This window comes from Ambystoma mexicanum, chromosome 1q, assembly GCF_040938575.1.
Source record: "Ambystoma mexicanum isolate Mex_15411 chromosome 1q, UKY_AmexF1_1, whole genome shotgun sequence".
In the NCBI taxonomy this organism is placed as follows: Eukaryota; Metazoa; Chordata; class Amphibia; order Caudata; family Ambystomatidae; genus Ambystoma; species Ambystoma mexicanum.
In genome coordinates this window covers 343,547,823-343,565,378 of record NC_090922.1, presented here as the reverse complement: position 1 = coordinate 343,565,378, position 17,556 = coordinate 343,547,823, and the positions used below count along the sequence as shown (strand labels likewise).

The window sequence follows — 17,556 nt, the reverse complement described above, 5'->3', positions numbered from 1 at the left end:
CGTTAATAAGTTAGCTGCAGAAAGCTATCTCCACAGGCAGACACTGGCTGTGAGAAAGAGAATTTTCAGCACAGATGAAAAACGTTTTAACAATTTATTAATTTTTCACAAATCCATAATTCTGTTTAGTAACAGACCAAGACATTCAGACACCAATGCTGACAATGTCACCATGAGAGTGTAAGTGCTAACATGGAACAGTCCCTGCAAGAGAATCAGGGAGCCAGCCTGATTCGGACGAAATAAAACATATTCACCCATGAACAGACCCCTCCGTTCTTCAGGCTCTGAGTACTCCTGCAGTAAAGTGGGAACATACAAATCATTATTGGGGGAACCATTTCCAACTATGATCCTCTGGTGCTGACCAAACGCATCAAACCATATGGTTTGCCTAGCTTTTCTTTTTATATTTAATATAAAAGTCAGTATTCGGCCATATTTTTACTAGTCCATGGATTCCTGAAATCTGACTCTAGCCGTATAATCTGAACTTCTTGCTTGTCTTCTTTGTGGGGGTTATCTTTATAATAGAAAGACTTAATCTCATGCAATGTAACTCTGTGGACAATATTCGTTGTTTCTAACTATGCTAAATTGTAACATTTGTTTAACTGTGCTTTCAAATCTCTTCCAAATGGAAGATATCTGTTTGGTCTGCTGCAAAAAAGTGCAAAGGCACTTAAGGAAAGCATCATTCCTACTTTTCATCTTTCTGCTACACCTTTGTTTGGCACATAGTCTGTATTTTGCTAATTCTAGCATTAAAAAAACGACTGCAGTAGCTTCCTGAACGCTAGCATTTATTGTGTTTTCTACAACATACAAGACCTTCAAATTGGAACCTTAAAGCGTAATATTTTAAATACTTGTCATGACCAATATCCCAGGTAAACTGACAGACCTTCTCAATGGATGAGTCATAGAGGAATAGGTTTGTACTCTGCTGGATAATCAATTGAGCAAAAGGTAACAGGGGAGGAAGTACTGCCAGGCTCTCTCGGTAGCTGGGGGTCTCTGGATGACGAGGGCTAGTCAGCAGTGGTGCAAAGCAGGACAAGGAACCGCCTGACGGAAAATGGGATGCCAAACAACCAAAACCTGAAGAGCAGAAGGGAATAACTTAGGGCCCTAACCCCGGGCGGCACAATTACACTGCTAATAAGGGGAAGGGATAACAGCAGTTAATTCTCCCCGTCCATGTTCCTCACCAGAAGGCAAGGTCACGTAGTTCCATAAAGCATTTAGAAATCAAGATCCAAAATCCAAGTCCAGAATCCATAAAAAATCCAAGAAAGCCAAATCCCGGGCATCACCAAATCCAAGAGATAATATAGATGCAATGCCCATAGTTATTATCACGAAGTTCAAAGAAGCCAGGAAATCCAAGTAACAGCAAGGTCCACTCACAGAATAGCTGAGAAGCAGGAAATGCTGGCTGTTGAATCGCCAAGAATTGCGGCACCTCTGTGTTATGTGCGCATGATGCAGCGTGTCATGTGACTGCCGGCTCGTGATTGGCACAACAGGTAATGTAGTCCCATTCTCCGCTATCGGTCCACAAAATGCCACAGGAGCCACCAGGAGCGCAATCCTATCATGTTGTACCGCATGTGTCGCTATATCTGAGTGCTGCCGCAGAAACGTGCCAAGTCTGGTGCACCTGACAATGCTATATCAAATAACCATCTCCCAGAAGCTCCTAGTTTACAAGGTATTATTCTCAGACATTACAAATTGTCTTCACTGAAAAAAACCCTGAATAAATCAATATACCCCAAGTATCCTATGAAAATGAGTCAGCAGGCCCTTGCTTTTGAAGGGTTTGGATAGGCTGGAAAAGTCATTATGGTAAGGGCGCAATAGAGTCTACTTTTCAGGTAGCATGATGACTTACCATTACTTCCTAAGGCATGGCTACAATCAGCATTCCTAATTTATGAAGAACACTGAACTTTCCAATACAAACATCTCAGCTTTTCTCAGACGTTTCAGAACCGTTATCGTCACTTAGTTTAGTGGAATCAATGTTGTGGCTGAAGTTGTTATTCCAAGACCATTATAGGTGGGCCACTTGCAATAACTACATTAGAGAATGGGTGTTCCACTAGCCTGATAAATTGTCTTTTTCAATGTAGCATTATTATCTGTGATTTTCTGACTACGTCGATGCTTGAAGCATCATGGATACCCGTACACGTTGAGTAGGGATGGTGTTCCAGGTGTGCCCCTGTCATCGTTCATTTTCAAATTCAAAAACACAAGAAGATGTAATACTATGCACTTACCTTTAGATGGCGGACTGTGCAAAGCATGTGATCCTAAGCCAGATACAAGCCACAGAAAGACAATTAATGTTAAGTTATACTGCTATATGCATATATTCTCCAGCATGGGGTCTGGCATGGATTCACATGCTCATGAATATTCCCCGTCGTCAGGCTGGGAATCCTTGGTAAAGAAAAAATCAGTATCAGTTTCGTTTCTGATCTGTCTTTCGTAGTAGTAACCAATCACTGATCTCTGCGTCATACTGACCACAGCCAATGACTGCCCTCTACCTAAGCCCCGCCTCTGGCAGCCATCTTCAGATTTTTACCACACGTTCAAGTGTTGGGATCCTCGTGCTATTGCTCTCGAGCGTGAGTGCTATTTTTTCACGTTTTTTCTCAAAAAATGCTTTTTTCGGTCAAAAGAGCCTCAAGCTCCACTGTTTCTTCATCCTATCAACGGGGACCTGTGTCGGATTTGTCTACGCCCCTCAAGGGTGAAGATTTCGTCGAGCCACGCTTTTGGAGGACTCCAGAAGTTTCTCAGGCCCATCTCGGACATGGCCCAGGAGAAGGGGAAGCTCGACGCCCGGAAAGCTGTTCAGGGTCTGCCCTGGATGCCAGTTTCAGAATGTCTTTAAGGAGGACGAACACTCCCTTTGCCTTTACTGCCTACATGAGGACAAGACGCACGTGGAGAAGGACTGTGCGTTTTGCGGCAATATGTCAGAGCGGACCATGAAGGACCGCCATCAACGTCTCGCCAACTGGCTGGAAGGAAAGAGCCCGTCAGGCGAGAAGAAGAAGAAGAAGTCCGAGCAGTCTTCTAAGACCTTTGAGGGCGCCCCGGCGACGGGGGTCCAACAGAAGGCCAAGCACCGCGAGTCCGCTGGCACCGGGAGCGCCGAACGGTCGGGCTCTACGGGCGCCAGGCAGGGCGCATCCTCCCTGGCGCCATCAACCACGAGCCAACGCTCTGGCTCGGGTAAGAGGAAGGCCGAGCACCCGGCAAAGCTCCTGGAGAGACCCCAGTCGAGCTCGAAGGCCCCAACGGGTATCCATGATGCTTGAAGCATCATGGATACCCGTACACGTTGAGTAGGGAAACGGAGGGGGAGCGAGGCGGTGACCCTCCTCCCAAGGAGAAGGCGGTGAGTGCACCTAAGGTTGTGAAAACCTTAATCCATCCGGCCAAGGCCTCTATCGAGACAGTCGCGGCGCCCCTGGCGCAGACTGTGGAGGCTACACCAGTGGTGGCGACCTCGGGGCCCAGAGTCTCCCTGCCACCGCAGAGGGAGTCCTCTTTCATGCCCATCGACAGGACCCCCGTGAAACCTCCGACGGAGAAGAAAAAGGGGGGGCAGGAGGTCGTCGTGGATTCGGCCTCAACCTCTGAGGAGGAGCTGGTCGAAGTCTTAAGCCACAGCGTTGGCGTGGAAGAAGACCAGCCCGTCGGGAGGGACCCCGACGTAGGAGACAATGAAAACGTCGAGGGTGCCGACGGGGCTCCTGACCGCCCGTCGGACTCCCCTCAACCAGTGCCGCAAGACAACTCGGCGGCCATTTTGTTGGCTATACAGTCCTTATGCTCAGAGATAAGGACGAGACTGCCGTTACCACCAACGGAGGAACCGCTCCCGACGGGGGACCCGGAGCCAGGCCCTTCTGGGAGCCCTCCCACTAAGAGAAGAAGGATTCATCCTCCACCTCCTTTTCAGCCATCGCGCCCTGTTCAGCCCTCCTCCCCGTCCTCGACACGTGGGGATGATACGGGGACTGACACGGCCGCGACGGGTACAGACGACGAGGTTTACAACGAGGATCTCCCGTCGTCACCTCTCACCCGGGCTTCCCCGCCCGACGAGATTGGATCGTTTCACTCCATGATCGCCAGGGCATCCGAGCTTTTCCAGCTCTGCCCGGAAGAGAAGAAGAAGGAAGGTTTTCTTTATCAACGGCGCGAGGCCAAGAGGAAGACGGTCCTCGCTGTACCTCTACTGGACGATATTTGGGATGAGGGCCTCGCCCTCCTCAAGAACCCATCCACGACGCCGGCTAGAAGGGATCGGTACGAGAAGAAGTACCGGGTCCCGGACGCGGCCTCCTTGTGCCTTCGGGCACAGCCGACCCCGGACTTGGTCGTCTCTGCAGCGGCCAGGAAGAAAGCGGGGGGGGGGCGCGGCCTCTACGTCGACCTCCCCACCAGACGGCGAGGGAAAGAAATTGGACACGATGGGACGCAGGGTCATCTCGTCGGCAGCGACGACGATTAAGGCGGCCAACGCCATGGCTATCGTAGCCCGCTACAACAGGGAGTTGTGGTACAAACTGGCCCCCCTGCTGGACTTCCTACCAGACGACAAGAGGGCGGAAGCCCTAGAGATCTTGCAGGAAGGAGAGGTGGCGTCGGACCATGCCATTACGATTGCGACGGACATCGCTGACACTGGATTTCGCCAGTTGGGCAACGGCGTGTGCCTTAGGGGGCGTGGATGGCTAAAGGCTACCGACTTCCGTCAGGACGTGCAGACCAGAGTCTTGGACATGCCGTTCGACGGAAACAACCTGCTTGGGAAAACAGTGGACGAATCCCTTCAAGCCATCAAGGCGGACACAGAGACGGCCCGGGCTCTTGGGGTTCTCCAGCAACGGCAGCCGCCCTTTCGGAGAGGCGGAGGCAAACAGGGTGCCTCCAAAGGTTCCAGCGGCGGATTTTCCACCTACCGTCAAGCGGCCCGTTCGTCGTCACAGGAAGCTTACAGGGGACGAGGCAAGTCAGGCGGACCCCGCCATCGTCGCAAGGAGGACAGGGCGGCAAAGCCTCGTCGAAGCAGGACTGAACCGGCCGTGGGGTCGGGCCCCCACCGAAGCATCCCGGTGGGAGGCCGGCTGGCGAGCTCCGTCAGCGTGTGGGAGTCCATCTCCACCGACCGTTGGGTGCTGGACGCCCTAGCTCAGGGTCACACGCTCGAGTTTCTAAAGAGGTGCCCGCGCGTCCCCCCTGTGGCCAGGAAAGAACATCACGTCCCTCAACTTCTCTTGGAGGTAAAGGCGATGCTCAAGAAGGGCGCTATCGAGCTCGTCCCAAAGAGGCTTCTGGGCTCCGGAGTTTACTCAAGATACTTCCTCGTGAAGAAGAAGACGGGAGGATGGCGTCCCATCCTGGACCTACGACGAATGAACAAATTCATCAAGGCACAGAAGTTCCGGATGGTCACCCTCCAACACGTCCTGGGTCAACTGGAGGAGGGCCATTTCCTGTCGTCGTTGGATTTGGAGGATGCCCACTTCCATACTCCCATCCTAAAGGGACACCAAAAGTTTCTCAGGTTCGTGGTCCAGGGGCGTCACTACCAGTTCAGAGCCCTTCCCTTCGGATTGAGGTCGGCACCCAGGGTGTTCACCAAGTGCCTCGCACCGGTGGCGGCGCAGCTGCAGTGAGAGGGGATCCACGTCTACCCCTACCTGGATGACTGGCTCATACGAGCAAAGACGAAGGAGCTCGCCGTGGAACACACGGCAAGGACCGTCCAACTACTCACGGACCTGGGATTCTCCTTAAACTACGCCAAGTCCCACCTGGTGCCCGCGCAAGACGCACTGTTTCTGGGAGCGAAGCTCGACACAGTGTCGCTTCTGGCCTCTCCGTCGGAGGAAAGGACAAGGGCCATCTTGGGCAAGGTGCAGCGGATGCTGGTTGCGGACGCGGCCAGGGTGAGGTCCATCAAGTCCCTCCTCGGAATGATGTCTTCTTGTATTTATCTCATCCGCCTGTGCAGGCTCCGGATGCGCCCGTTGCAGGAGTTCCTGGACGCGTGCTGGATACAGACGACGGGCAGCTTCGAGGAAAGGATCACACTCGACGAGAGTTTCCGACGAGCGATCCGGTGGTGGGGCACCCGTGCGCATCTGACGGCAGGCATGGACTTCCAGACCCCCGGCCACCAGGAGACAGTGACCACGGATGCCTCCCTGGAAGGGTGCGGAGCGCACACCGAAAATCTGCACGCGAGAGGCCTTTGGCTTCCGATGGAGAAGTCCCTCCATATCAACGTCCTGGAGCTCCGTGCAGTGTTTTGGGCCCTCACATCCTTTCTTCCGTCCCTCAAGGGCAAGGTGGTGAGGATCTTCACCGACAACACCACCACCATGTTCTACATCGGGAAGCAGGGCGGAACCAGGTCCCCAGCCCTGTCCAAGGAGGCGCAGGATCTGTGGCATTGGGCCGTCGCCCAAGGGATGTTTCTGGTGCCGTTTCATCTGGCAGGGATAAAAAACACCATCGCCGACTCGCTCAGCAGAGAGCTGCGCTCGTGCCATGAGTGGGAACTACGACAGGATCTAGTGGACCGCCTCTTCCGACGGTGGGGCACACCCCATATCGATCTGTTCGCGACGTCGACGAACTCCAAGTGCCGGAGGTTCGCCAGCAGGTTTCCCCAGCCGAGGAGCATGGGCGATGCTTTCTCGTTCCCCTGGGAGGGCCTGTTTCTATACGCGTTCCCTCCATTGCCATTGCTGATCCGGCTCATCAACCAGCTCAAGAGGTCACGGTGCAGGATGATCCTCGTCGCACCTGCGTGGCCGAGGCAGATATGATTCCCGGACCTTCTGGACTTGTCAGCGTACCTGTCAATCAAGCTGCCAGTGGACGCGGATCTTCTCTCCAGGGAAGGAGGCACCATCCTCCATCACGACCCGAAGTCGCTGAACTTGCAGGCCTGGCTCCTGCAGCGTTAGAGTTTGGAGGATACGACATACCGGCCGACTGCAGAGAGGTTCTTGCAAAGGCCAGGGCGTCCTCAACTCTTAAATGCTATGGACACAAATGGAAGAGGTTCTCTGTCTGGTGCCACGCACAGAAGATTAACCCTCTACGGATTACGGCTCCCCAGGTACTGCCGTACCTTCTGACGCTGGCCCAGGCTGGACTGGCGCATGCGTCCATCAAGATTCATCTTGCTGCGATCTCCCGATACACCAGAACCATGGGGCGGACGTCTTTGTGGTCTCATCGTCTGGTGAAAGAATTCATGAAGGGACTGTTCAGATCGTTCCCGCCGGTGAAGGCTCCGGCCCCGGCGTGGGAGCTCAACGTGGTGCTGACCAAGCTCATGGGACCTCCGTTCGAGCCTCTGCACTCGGCTCCGTTGAAGTTCTTGTCGTGGAAAACAGCGTTTCTTGTGGCCATCACCTCCGCACGAAGAGTGGGAGAGATCCAGGCCCTTTCCTGCAAGCCCCCGTACTTGACTTTTCACGACACAAGGGTAGTGCTCAGGACGCACCCCTCCTTCATGCCCAAGGTGCCGTCGGACTTCCACCTCAACGAACCCTTGGTGTTGCCTGTTTTCTTCCCGTCGCCGGCCGAAAGGACTTTGCACTCGCTGGATGTGGCAAGAGCGCTGAAGTTTTACGTGGACCGCACAAAGTGTTTTCGGAAGACGTCACAACTTTTTGTGAACTTTGGACCTGTCAATCAGGGGAAGGCTCTCTCAAAGGCCTCCATTTCCAGATGGCTCTCCGGCTGTATCATGTACTGTCATCGGTTGGCAAACCAACCGCTGCCTGGCCGTCCGAGAGCCCATTCCACCAGAGCGATCGCAGCTACCACGGCGTTCCTATCTGGTGTGCCCTTGCTGGACATCTGCAGGGCTGCTACGTGGAGGTCGACGCACACCTTCAAGAAATTCTACTGCGTCGATCGGGATTCCAGGGAGGAGTCCAGGGTCGGCCAAGCAGTGCTGCGCAATCTGTCCGCCTAAGGTGAGCCTGGTGAGGAGGTAAGAATTGCTTAATGTTGAGTTTGATGTAATGCTTAATGTTGAGCCTTTGCCACCTCCCATGGTTGTGCATGTGTGTACTGCTATGTATTCTTTATTCATGAGCATGTGAATCCATGCCAGACCCCATGCTGGAGAAGGAACAAGTTACTTACCTGTAACTGTTGTTCTCCAGCATGGGTCTGGCATGGATTCACATGCGAACCCTCCCACCTACCCCTCTGCGGCTCTTCACTTGGTCATACTGCCACTTCACGTGCTACCAAATCTGAAGATGGCTGCCAGAGGCGGTGCTTAGGTAGAGGGCAGTCATTGGCTGTGGTCAGTATGACGCAGGGATCAGTGATTGGTTACTACTACGAAAGACAGATCAGAAACGAAACTGATTTTTTCTTTACCGAGGATTCCCAGCCTGACGACGGGGAATATTCATGAGCATGTGAATCCATGCCAGACCCATGCTGGAGAACAACAGTTACAGGTAAGTAACTTATTCCTTCATCCACATACAAACACCACCAAATAAAAAGAGCATATTCGTGCCATTAGGATATACACATTGTCACATAGGTGATGGAGATCTAGGACCAGACGAACATAGAAAACTTAAATTCAATGTGGTTTATAAGGGATCTGTAACAGTTATGGGAGAATTATAGTAAACCGGATTGGCTTAAAAGGCAGCTGAAACATCTCAGGATAGGTTTGGCAATTTCTAATAAAAATTTGCAGTGAAACTAAAAGTTAAAAACTGGCTTTCTTACTGCTGTAGAATGTGCCAGAGCTTTCCCCTTCCAGGCTGAGCAGTCCATTATCAACAAAATAAGCCTTTTATGTCTCTTGTTTCCCAAGACCTGGGACTTGTGGTTGTTACTAGCGTTACTGGTTTTCACAGGGATGGTCCTCCCTTTGTTTGGCGTCTTCTTCTTTGTCGTGTTCCTACTAACCCCTGGTTTCTCATCTTCCTCCTCTGTAATCTTTTACTACAACACCTAGAGGCGTTCTACCACCGAGTTCTGGAGGCACCTATGGGTGCTGGCATTGAGTGGTTTGCGGTAGGTCCCAAGTGCTGTATGTGGGCTCAGACAGCGTGGTAGGGGCAAGAGGGTGTTCAACTACTCAAACCCTCATGGCTCCTTTTGTACCTTTTCTTTTTCTTGTCTGCTCATATGCATCTCCTCTTGTCCTCAAGTTCTCTCAAGCAGAATGGGTGCTGACCCTCCCATTATCTCAGCTTCTCACTCCTCTATCTCTCATCTCAACTGCTGCACCAAATTTTTGTTCCTGTTATTATGATCGTTCTTGTACTCCACTCCTCTACATCCGTTATCAACTCCTGTAGCAGCTTTTCTTCCAATATCTTCTCCCTTTGAAACCACCTCTATTTGCTGTATTCTCCTTCCAATTCTTTACTCTTTGCTTTGCCTTCTTCACCCCTTTGGGTGCTTTCCTTTTCCCAGTCCCAAATACCTTAATAGCCACTATTTCCCCATACACCCTTCACCTCTTCTTCTTTGCATTCAATGTTCTTCAGGTCCTATCTTTCTCTCACATCTTTTTCACCCCTCTGGTTATTGCTCCTTTTCTCAATTCCTCTCTCCAACTCAAAAGTGTATCTTGCACCTCCTTCACCCATCTCCTCTTTGATCTTCTCTGACTCACTACTGCCTCTCGCAATTTCTTCCCCCCTCTGTAGCCACCCTTCCACTCACTCAGGTTTTCCAATTCCCAACTATTTCTTGCCCCCTATGGGAACCACTGCTCACTCCAATGATTTTTTCCAACTCACATCTATTTCTTGCACATACTTCAACCCTTTAATAACCACCCTCTTTCAGGTCACATTTACTATCTTTGGCCACCAACCCCTCACTCCTTATCAACAGACCCAGTTCTCTTTGCTGGTATAATATGAAATGATGACATGATATTTATTTATAACGCGCTTAACACCCAGAGGTTTCAAAGCATGGAACCGGGGTATCGAACCTGTGTTGCTCTGTGTAGTGTTGCTTCCAAGGTGAGCACGTTGCCCATGAGCTATCCTCCCCAGTTTGGTCCCCTTGATCCCTTAGCCATCTCTCGGGCTCCAGTTTGGCCCAGCCTTCTGGCCTTTTGGTCTCTCCTCCAGCCTGCTCCAAAACAGCTTCTGTCTCCATCTCAAACCGCTTCCAAACTCCGACTGAAGCTTTGGCTTTCCGTCGGGCTTTAGCCACACCTCCCGGCCTCTCTGGCGAAAGGAGACTCGGGTGTGGTAGATGGGTTGAGGACTGACAAGATGCCCTACATCCCTGATTTGTGTTGAGCTTTTTCCTCCTTGCAGTGGTGTAACACAACATTTGGGGACTCCCACAAGCCATGCTGATGGCCCCCAAAGCTCTGCAAATAAAGCACGGGCCTCACCACACTCTGTGCAAGCCTGGAGTACCATGGATGCACAATGCCTATGATAATCATGCTCTTGCAGGGGCACGTGCGCACTACACTAGCTGAACGATGTAAGTATGTTTTTCAATCTAAGCTTAAATCGTTTACCTAGCGTAGAAACAAGGGGACGGTGCCTGGCCCTGGGCGCCCAAATGTACCAGCTAGCAGTGGCAGCTGGTAAATGTATTAATGGTGGCAGGGGAATTATTTCAGTTGAAAGGGTGTAAATATTTGCCACAAATACACAAGACCGACCGAGCATAGCGAGGGACCCTGAACCATTGGCAGGGGGTTAGGGAGGGGTTCACCACTGAATATTAATAATGAGTTTAAATGGTGCATTAAACATCACATGTTGTTATGTCTTGATGGTCGTGAAGACTATGTCGACCTCCATCCAGAAGTACCACATAGAGAGATACCAAAACAACTCCCTGTGCGATCCTTGAGGCCACAGGTATTGAGTGCCGAAGTATCAGGAACCAGGAACGCCGGAAACCCCCAACCGATGTAAGGCAAGCAAGGGATTAAGTACAATGGCAAACACAGACGGTGACCAGAACGTAGCTTAGAACACTAAAAAGAGCTTACCAAGGTGGAAGGAAACCAGACATCAACCAAACCCTAAGTTTGGGACGGACAGGGTAGGAGGCGTTCCAAGCACCTGCAGTGTGTGACTGGCAGCAGCAAGCGGTGAAGCACACTGGGCATCACTCTAGGTGGACACACACTGGGATACCTGTGTGAGCCGCGATGACAAGTTCAAGCGTGGTAATAGTTTGGGATGATCCATAAACAGTCCAAAAAGAGTTCCAAGGTCAGAAGCTAAACAAGCACAACAGAGTCTGAGGGATGATACAAAGGAAGCCAATAATCAGTCCAGTATTTCGGTAACCAACAAGAAGGCAATCCAAGGGCTTGACAAGAAGAAATCCGTGAAACAGTCTGTAGTTCTGTACCATGATCGTGAAGAAACAGGAATGCCAAACAGTGCCGAATCAATTCAGCTGTGAAGCACTGTGCAAGCGTTCCCTCGCAGCATTTGAATGCATTGGACCAGTCAGGTGATAGCGTCACATGACACGCGGCCACAAGCGTTTCCTTACCACGTGATCCGCAGTAATAACAGTCGGCTGAGCCTTCCGTGTCACGTGATGCCGAAGTGAGTTGGGCCGAAGGCTATGCCGAACCGCAGCGAGATGCCAAGGCAGTTGCCAATGGAGGAATGGGCGCAGGGATCTCAGGCGCCCATATCCGCTAGGCTGCCTCCATGTGCGCTGCCTATGATCACCATGTTGCTGCTGCCCTGAATGGGGTGAGTGGGGGTAGATGGGTGGATCAGGATGACAAGAAATTGTAAGGGGATGACTGGGACCTGAAATGGCATTGGCAGTGGAGTGGTGGGAGCTTAGATGTGGGACATGTGGGACAGCCTGCATAACACACGTTCTGTGAAAATTTGGGTAAATAGCCATCCAGACAGCTTGCAATCAGTACTCTTACGTTCCGTCCCCTTTCCTCCATACTGCATGGGCGTCCCTTCAAAGGGACAGGAGACGGAACCTTTTTCACCAGAAAAAAACCTTCTTCCTCTTTAAATTTAGAGGCGCCACACTTCATTCCGCCACACTTCAGTCCCCTTTTCCGCGTCGATGGGAACAGGCCGAATTCACCAGTGCTCCTGGGTTTGGCGTTGGCCATGTAATTCCACGCGTGGATACTTCTTCTCTTTTTTTGTCTTTTTTTTTATCATTCAGGTACTCGGTCCTCAGGTGTCACGCTCCTCCCCGGCGCATGCCGACTTCCACAGGGTTCAGCAGGTGTCCATCCTGCAACGGGCTCTTCCCAACTTCAGACCCCCACACCCTCTGCCTACGTTGCCTTGGCCCAGACCACGACTTGCAAGCTTGTACAGCTTGTGGCTCGCTGTCCTCGAAAGCGCTGAAGAACAGACTAGCCAGGTGGAGGGAGCTCTTCTAGAAGTCCCCTCCGGAGATTCTCAAGAACTTCGTGAAACATCGAGCCAAGCGCAAGGTAGGGCCGCTATTCTCCATCACACCCCACAAAGGAGACTCCTTCCCTAGGACTCTCCTGCGTGGGAGGGACCTTTCAGGTCCTTATACCAGCACGTGCACCGAGGCTGCTCAACTACCGGCCTTCGGGCTGTGGGATCCGTGGATCCTCCCGCTGGTAGTGTTGAGCGACTGGAAGGTTCTCATACCGGATTGTCATCCGAGGGTCTCCGCCCTTGTACCGGCAATATCGCTGTGGGGCTACGCCCTAGTACCGGTAGTACATCCGAGGGGGCACCTAAACACAGCTCTTATGACCTACCGACCCCCGGGTCGAGGGTGACACACCTACCGGCCCTAGACCCGAGGAGCAGGGTATTGTCATGATCGCTGCTTCCAAGGGGCTAGGACCAGCCCAACGTCCTTGGAAGCAGGCCTCTAACCTTCATCCTAGGCACCAGCCGGTCCCCATTGGGACCTTTTGGACCCTGTCCTGTCGCCGGTGGCACCAGGCTCATCAAAATCACTGGTCCCGGCACTGGAAGCGCCGGGCTCATAACATGTATAAAGATGCTTGGGTGGACTTACCTGCAGCAGACCATGCTGCTTACTTACCAGCCATATGGGAATCCTCTACAAGCCGGGACTAGTTTCTTACCTGGGTGGGGCAGGCTCCACTCCCTGGATACAACACTGGAACTCTTCTAGAACAGGAACTCTTTTCTTTCCTGGGCGAGGCAGTGGAGGAAGACGCCTCATCACTCCAAGGCTATTTAAACCACACCCGATTGATGCAACGTGCTTCGCGTTATTCTGCATCTGCAGCAGAACGCTCACCGTGTCGGTTCCAGTCTTCATTCTTCCGATCCTGAACCTGTGAGAACAAAAGCTTACCTTTCTTGTATCCAGCCTTCAGAAGCACCTGCAAAGACAAAGAAACAACAGGTTAGCACAGCAACCTTCACTCGCAGCGCTTTCCTCACCTGATCCATCGGCAGTTACCAAATCTTCGCGCTGCTCCTTCGCCATTATAAAAGCCTGTGAAGACAAAAGCATAATTATTCCTGTGGGGAATTTACTTACCGGCACCCCTCGAATTCCGGTTTTCTTCAACGCTGCATTCCTGCACCTGAAAGAGAAAAGGAGAGACATTAGGCAGGCTATTTACTCACGCGCCATCGCGCCCTCCACAATTAGGCGCCTGCAAATACCCCGGCGTTTTCCAGAGTCTCTTCAGCATCCGAACTCATACCTGCAAAAGAAAAGAGACAGTTGGAGTGCATTTCGAAAGCAGGCAACAGGCACTTACTTACGCACTCCCAAGCGCTTCATTCCTATGCGCTGGCTCGAACTCCGGCTCTCTTCAAACCACCATCTTCCGCCTCAAGAGCCCTGCAAGACAAAAGGCACCATTTGAAAAGAACATTATACAGAGCCCTATTCCATACTAACGTGCCCACGCACCTAAAGACTGTAAGGACATTCAAGGTGCCCGGAAACTCACCGTTCGTGCAGTTAACGACGGTTAGCAATCCTCTGAAGTCAAGAGGCCTACGTTTCAACCCAGTGAAGGAACTGGTAACGGCACCCTGCACCAGACGCAGATGGAGAGTCCAGCATTCACCTATCTAAGGTGAGCACGTTGACCTTGGGGCTCCACGGAAAAGTGAGAGGGGGAGAGAGAGAGACACCCGACAATCCCAGGTCATTAACCCCATATTCTTTCACCTGCAGACATCTTACTCTTCGAGTTAGACACACAGTGCGAAGAGGCCCAGCCCCGGAAGCCAATCGAGTCCTGCACTTCACTTTTCAAGATACAGTTACCACCCTGCCAAGACCAGCGCCTCCGTGGGAATCAGGTGAGCGTTACAGGTATGCCTTGTGATCCACACGCAAGAGTCTTGGAGGAGGCTGGGCCCAGCGAGCCGAGCAAAACGTGGCAGGCACGTGGGAGGCAGCTCAACAAAACGGCCGCAGCACCAGACAAAGGCACCCGTCCGACGCCATTTTAGGAATTCGGCGAAGAACGAGTTTCAAGGTGGGACTGGCCTCAACCAGGTACGTGGCCTACAGCCTTATCCCTCTTATGCGCAGGGCAGCTTCTCCCTGCGTCCATATGGGCAGGGTATGCTACGGCTCCAGCAGCTCCCTTCTACCCCATCAGTACTCCCTGCCACCTCTACGGCCAGTGAAGAGGGGTTCTTCGAGAGGTTCCTCAGCCTCATGAAGTCACCTCGTATGGGGGTTATGCTCAAGGACGCCTTCAGGGAAGTCCTCCCGACTATGCTAGCAGCACCACAAGCGCCTCCACCGGCGCCCCCGACCCCAGTGCCGACGCTGGCCCCGGCTCCCTAGCCAACTCCTCAGGCGGTTCCGTACCAGCCTTCACTGCCTCCTCAGCCCCCGGCTGCATTCCCTGTGCCCAAGCCTTCGGCTCCAACTACTCCTCCTCCTCTGCAGGATCCTCCTAATCCGCAAGACACAGACGGGGAGGAGGATCCAGGCATGCCATCCTCAGCCAGGGCCTTCCAAGAACATCTTACTGGTCTGGCGGAATACCTGGACCTACCCCAGCCTGAGGTCAAGCAGCCGGCAGATGGGGTTCTGGCTTAAGTCCTCACGCGACGCCCCTCTGCCAAGACAGGGATTCCTCTGCAGACTGATGGAGTCTCCCTGGCCAAGAAGGGCTGGCTTAAGCCCCACTCGGCCCAGCCGGTCAATCGACGCCTGGACGCCAAGTACAGGCAGATGGAGGGGGATACACTCTTGTTCTCGGCCCATCCTCAGCCATACTCCTCGGTGATCGCTGCGGCATCACTATACTCCAAGCCTCCGTCGTCCTCACCCGTTTTAAGGCGGGGCTCGCTGAGGCCAAGTTGGTGGCGCAGGACCTCATGGAATCCACCGTGGCCCATATTGACACCTCTGGCCGTGCCATCTGTATCGCCACGGACATGAGAAGGACAGCCTGGCTCCGGGCGCCGAAATTCATCCTTGACATCCAGGAACGCATATTAGATCTACCGTTCAAGAAGGGGGGAGTCCTCTTCCACTCCACCACGGACGAGGAGCTGGACAAGAAGAAAAACAGCTCACAAACGGCCAAATCTTTATCCATCTTGACAAAGACCCCGCCCAAGTCATACACCCAGTCACAGCAGCGTTCTGACAGGGGGCGTACGTATGGAGGGTTCCGTGGCTTCCAGGAACGGAGATCCAGGCTGCCGGACCGCTCGCTGTCTGAGAACCGGCGCAAGCGACAAAAAGGGGGTGGGGGAATAAGGGCTTTTTCCAGTGCCCCTCCTCCACGACCGCCTCTGAGGGAAAGAAAGCATGACAAGCCCCTTCGGGTCCATGTGTCTCCAGTGGGGGCAGGCTCGCTCTCCATGCACATTTCTGCCACCAGAATTTCACGGATCCCTGGATCCTGTCAGTAGTCTCCACGGGGTACCGCCTCCTTATCCCAGCCTCTACTCCCTCCTCGCCTCCCTCCTCCCCTCCACTCCCGCAAGTTGGGACAGCAACTCTTCTGGCAGAGATCCAGTCGCTCGTAGAGAGCCAGGCAGTGGAGGAATTCCCAGCCTCCCTGCAAGGCTTGGGCTTTTACTCCAGGATTTTCGCCATTCAGAAGAATAACCAGGCGGGCCTGATAGTTGTGCTGCACCTTTCCACCCTCAAGCTCTCCTTACCCCTTCAGAAATTCAAGATGGTTACGCCAGCTTTTATAGTGTAGACATTGTGCAAGGGAGACTGGATGTGCTTCCTGGATCTGAAGGAAGCGTACCTACACATCCCGATTTGGCAGCCCCATTGTTCTTTCCTACGGTTCAGGATCATGGGCTACCATTTCCAGTACGAGGACCTTCCTTTTGGCCTCAATTCGGCCCCCAGGGTCTTTACCAGGCTCATGAATACAGTGGGTGCCCTCCTCAGAGCGCAGGGCCTCCACATCTACCCATACCTCAACAACTGGCTCGTCAGGGCTACATCTCCGGAAGCGATTCACCACTCTTCCCATGTCCTTATGAACACACTGCACGATTTGGTTTTCTCGCTCAATCTCAAGAAGTTGCAGCTGCAGCCCACGCAGACTCTGACATTCTTGGGCCTCATCTGGGACACATGTTCCGAGAAGGTATTTCTGTGGGAGGACAAGATGTTGGCCATCAAGAGGGCCACCACCCACTTCCTCAGCAGAGAGGTGACTTCGGCCTGATAGTCTCTTGGGCCTCTTAGCGACGGTCCTATTAGCCGTTCCACACACGAGATTGAGGATGAGGAGGATTCAGCTGCACCTCGCGGCCTCATGGAATCAGGAGCGGCGCTCTCCGAGATGATCAACGTTCCTCCATCTCTCCACTCGGACCTAACATATGGTGGTCCAGGGACTGCAACCTACGGACAGGCAAGCCCTTTCGGCCGCCTTCCATGCAGGCCACCATCACCACAGATTCCTTGCTCGAGGGCTGGGGAGCCACCCTGGACGATCTCTCAGTCCGCGGCACCTGGACACTACAGAAGCAGGAATACCACATTAATTGGTTGGAGCTGAACGCCATCTGGCTAGCGCTCAGAGCATTCCAACCACTTCTCAGGGGCAAGTTTGCCCTCATCCAGACAGACAATTCGACCAGCATGTACTACGCCAACAAGGAGGGAGGCACCAGATCCCCTCCTCTGTGTAGACTAACAATCAGCATATGGGAGTGTGCCCTGGAAAATGACATCCACTTCACGGTAGTCGACCTCCCGGGGGAATCCAACCTGGAGGCGGACAGGCTCAGCAGGGTGGGAGCGAACAATTACGAGTGGCAGCTAAACAACCTCTTTATTCAGAAAATCTTCAACAGGTGGATCTCTTTGCCGCCTGGCACAACAAGAAGTGCCCTCAGTTCGCCTTATGGCAGGGACGGGGCCCTGACTCATTGGGCGACACATTTCGGCTTCAGTGGAACGGCATGAAGGCCTACGCCTTCCTGCCCACACCGCTGATTCACAGAGTGATTTGCAAGATCAAGGAGTCTCGCCAACTAAACATCATTCTAATGGCTCCCATGGTGGCTG

General features: G+C 52.8%; 1 protein-coding gene across 4 annotated transcripts in view; it reads left to right on the top strand.

Annotated features, from left to right (window-relative positions):
• The window catches only part of LOC138527959 (transcription initiation factor TFIID subunit 4-like), a 3,082,360-nt gene that overhangs the window by 987,484 nt on the left and 2,077,320 nt on the right, over positions 1 to 17,556 (top strand). The gene's annotated exons all lie outside the window — the stretch shown is intronic.